The sequence below is a fragment of the Ochotona curzoniae genome, unplaced genomic scaffold (genome assembly GCF_017591425.1).
Source record: "Ochotona curzoniae isolate NIBS_2020 unplaced genomic scaffold, NIBS_Ocur_1.0 scaffold_3208, whole genome shotgun sequence".
NCBI classification, from domain to species: Eukaryota; Metazoa; Chordata; class Mammalia; order Lagomorpha; family Ochotonidae; genus Ochotona; species Ochotona curzoniae.
In genome coordinates this window covers 24,353,163-24,357,701 of record NW_024467106.1, presented here as the reverse complement: position 1 = coordinate 24,357,701, position 4,539 = coordinate 24,353,163, and the positions used below count along the sequence as shown (strand labels likewise).

Sequence of the window (4,539 nt, the reverse complement as noted above, 5' to 3'; positions counted from 1 at the left end):
TCTCCAGGTCTTCCACATGGGTGCAGCGGCTCAAGGACCTCTCAGTCCACAAGCAGAGAGCTGTATTGGAATTGTAGCAGCTGGCACATGAACTGGTGTCCATAAGGGATGTCAGTGCCTCAGGGCAGAGAGTTAGCCTGCTATGTCACTGTTCCAGCCGTGAAGTGAGTTTTCAGTAGGTAGCATGTAGTGGAGTCTTGTAATAAGACACTCTCCTCATACTGTCTTTGGTCCTGTATCCTTCTCCCTGACTTTCTACAATTTGACAACAAACACTTTGGAGATCTTTTTCGGTGGATGCCCATATCCCTTTCAAGACCCAGAAGATCTTCAGCTACTATTTCACTTCACAGGTTCCCATTGCCCTTTCCCTTCTCTTCTCATTCAAGAATCACTGTAATACAAATATGTGTTCATTTAATGGCATCCCATATTTCACATAGGCTTTCTTCATTCCTGGGAATTATTTTCCTTTATTTTTTACCTGATTGGATTATTCCAGAAGCCCTGTCTCCCAGATCAATAATTATTTCCTCCCCTTGGCATTTTCTTCTGCTTCAGTTTGGCATTGCATTTTTCTGTTTAATTGACTGAAATGTTCATCTCCGCAGTTTTGTTTGGCTCTCATTGATTTCTAGCTCCTTGGTGAATTTTTAAATTCTGTTTTTCATACTGCCTAGATTTCCTTCAGATCAGGCTCTGCTTCTGGAGAGCTGTGTTCTTTTTGAGGGGTCATGTAACCTTGCCTCTGCATGTTTCCCATGCCCCTACAGTGATGTCTATGCATCTTGTGTAATAATCCCTTTTTTTATAGAATAGGGATTTTATGGAAAAGAGTTTTGGGTTTAGAAGAAATTCAGGATATTACTTGGCTTGTTACTCTGATTTTGGCTCCAGGTAATCCCAGAATTGTAAACTCTGAGCAATTTATTTTGCTTTAATCAACCTCAACTGTATCTATAAATGATACAATACTTAGTCTACAACAATTCATATAGGTAGAAGTATGACTTTGAGGTGAATGTGGGCTTCTTAGTGTGTGTATCTTCAAGCCAGCAAGTTTGGTGTCACTTAGGCTAAGTATCATAATAATTTAGGGCCTTGTTCTTTGTTCTAAGGGACATGAAGGAGGGCTGTGCATTGATCAGCCTGGCAAACCTGGTGCTATTGAGACTTCTGATGTGAACAGCTCTGGCTCTAGGACTGTGTGATGTACATAAACACTTCCTAAGGTCCTGCTCTGAGTGAGCAACTGGTTTTGGGCCTTATAACACCTACAGTCCTAGTTCCAGTACTTAGATAGATGGATTGCAGGCAGGTTTTTCCCAAGGTCCCACCAGGTAGATTGCAGTGAGTTAGAACTGATTCTTATAGTGCTGCTGTTGCAGAATTTAGTGGGGTTATTATTCACATCTTCCAGAGGGTGAGCCATGTGTTAGAGATAGAGGTAGGCACTATCTAAAGCAGAACAATGCAAATAGAGCACTCCAGATATTACAATTGCGCATGAATTACCAACATCAGTGGCACCAGTTTTGCAAGGCACAGCTGGAACTGTCTCCAGATCATCATGTAAGCATGTTGCCAGTGTTTGTGCCCAGGCTCCCAGCACTGTAAGATAGAAGGTGCAAAGGTAATTTCTCAGGCTGGGTCCAGATCTTCATGGGTTGCTGATGGTACAGGCTCTGTTATGCTGAGGAGAACTCTCAGATGTACTAAAGGTGAATTAATATATATCTGGCACCTGTGTCCCAAACTCCCATAGTTGCAGAAGGCAAGTGTCAGTTCTTCAACCCTATAGATTGCATGAATATAGATTCTGGTAGCAGAGAACAAGAGTTCATTTGTACAACTACAAAGGCAATTGAGTCTGGTGCCTTGAAGGACAAGTAGCAGGGACAAAGGCAGTATGGCTTTCCTTTTCAGTGCTAAGTCAGCTCCCAAGGCTGGAGTTAGTCAATGAATTTGGAATTCTCCCTCAGGTAAAGCTGCTGGTGGGGGGTACTCAGCTGCCTACTGTTACCTTGACTTGGGAAAATGGTGACTTCCAGCAAGTAGATGGGAATTCTACACAGATGTCCCTATACAGTTAATGTATCACCTGATTGTGTGGTTTAAGTAATGTTTTACTAGAGATGCAAAATAGGAATCTGAGATAGTTCTAGTATAGTGGCTTAGTGTTCAGTGGGGATGGATATTAAATGCTCTGGTCTATTACATTCTGTTTATTGCTTTTTGAGTATTTTAGAATGACAATTTAATGTTACTGAAAATATAAAGAGTGTGTTTTCTGCCAACCACTTTTTTCTCAAAAGCCTGTGAGATACAACCAGAGATCAGAAGGCAAGTCTTTATTATATTCCTGGGAACAAAAATGAATTCCTAACCATGAATGGACAACTTATAGCTGTGGAAAGACCCATGTTTGTTTTTAACAGACTTTTTATTTCCAAGTTATGATTCCAGTTTGTAAATTTCTGCTCTAGAACAAGCACTGAAGGCAGAGAATTTTAAATCATAAACTTGATTTGTTGAAACTTTTAAAGACAAGTATGGCATTTGTGTGACCTTAATCAAGATAAGAAACATTGGTCTCTCACGAAACAAAGACTTAGAGGAAGGAGAAAAAAAATTCAGTAGAATATCATAGCCAAGAAAAAACTTCATGGAATAAGGCGTTTTCATGCTTGTTCATAAGAAAAAATAAGTACAAAATATTTTATTGCCTGACTTTTAACAAGTAAGAAATGTGTATTTTGCAAGTAGTTACGATGCTTTTCAGGATGCCTGTATTCCATTTAGGGTGTCTAAGTTCAAGTTGTAACAACAGCTTCTAAGTCCAGCTTCCAGCTAATGTGGAACATGGGAGGCACTGATGGCTCAAGTGGTTAGGTTCCTAACCCCCGATGAGAGAGCTGAGTGGAAGTCCCAGTCCCTGGCTCATGTCTGACCCAGCTCAAGTCATTGTGGCCATGTGGGGAGTAAATCAAATGGGAATGTGTTCTCCCTTTCCCTCCCCTCCTTTGCCTTTCTTCTCTCTTCTCCTCCCATCCTTTCCTCTCCTCTCCTCCCTACAAGTTTATATGTTTGGGTTTTTTTTAAAGGCTTATTTTAGTTGAAAGTCATAATTGGAGAGAGAGATGGAAAGACACAAGGAGAGATCTTCCATTCTCTGGTTAACTACCCAAACGGCTGTAACGGAACTGAGCCAGTCCGAAGGTGGGAAGCAGTTCTTTCTGGGTCTCCCATGTAGGTGCAGGACCTAAGCTCTTGTGTAATCCTCCTCTTTCCTCTATTTTCCCAGGTATTAAGTAGGAGCTGGATGAGAAGTGGAGCAGATGGGAACATGCTCCCATATGGGAAGCTGCTATCATGGGTAGAGGATTAGCCTGTTATACCACCCACCAGCCTCAAGTTTCTCTGTTTCATTGAGTACTTTTTTTTTTTTGGCTCACTAGTGAGATCCCCAGATTTTCCTACATGCTTATTTTAAATCCTAATCTTACTAATGAATTAAGACATATTCTACAATAGTAATGAAAGAGTACCCTCCAGGTTGCCAAATCTTGCGCAGAGGCCATGCTAATCTTCTCTGTATCATTCCAATTTTTTTTAAAGATTTATTTTATTTTTATTGGAAAGGCGGATATACAGAGAGGAGAGACAGAGAGGAAGATCTTCCGTCCAATGATTCACTCCCCAAGTGAGCACAATAGTTGATGCTATGCCGGTCCGAAGCCAGGAACCTCTTCCAGGTCTCCCACACGGGTACAGGGTCCCAAAGCTTTGGGCCATCCTCGACTGCTTTCCCAGCCCACAGGCAGGGAGCTGGATGGGAAGCGCGGCCGCCAGGATTAGAACCAGCGCCCATATGGAATCCCGGGTGTGCAAGGTGAGGACCTTAACCACTATGCCATCGCTCTGGGCCCTGTATCATTCCAATTTTAGTAAATGTGCTACCAAAGCGAGCACAAGGTTGCCAGATCTTTAGAGTGAATTTGATTCTTCAAATGTTTTGAAAGAATGTCATCTCAAGAGTATCTGTGGTAAAAAAAAAAAAAAAAAATGACCTTTGAAATACTCTTGTGATCAGCTAAAATTCAAAGTTTCAAGCTCAATCACCAAAAGGAAACAGATTAATCACTAACAAATCATAAAAGTGAAAGTGTTTCAAAAACTGTATTTCCATTTGTTTGATTGTTTTTGCATTTTCCAACAACTGCCTTTGAATTTCTCTCAAAATCACCATGAATACTGTAAGAAATGAAAAACTAAGTGGAATATGCAATCTGTGTTCTCAGGGTCCTCAGAATCAATTTTAATAAATTAGCAAATCATGTCACTTTTTGAATTGAAAGATGACAACAGAGGATTGGGTTCTGAAAATATTGTGCAGATAATTAGTCTATTTAGGCATTCATTAAGGACAGAAATGACTAGACGAAGTTTTATAGAAAAGGAAAGACAAAAGTAGGATAAATTATGGACTCATTGGAGAAACTGCACATATGACCAGGGCAACTAATGTGCATATGGCAA

At 40.7% G+C, this 4,539-nt stretch overlaps 1 pseudogene; it reads right to left on the bottom strand.

The window, feature by feature from the left end:
* Positions 1–3,535: 3,535 nt before the first annotated feature.
* Positions 3,536–3,632, bottom strand: LOC121145150 (annotated as a pseudogene).
* Positions 3,633–4,539: the final 907 nt, after the last annotated feature.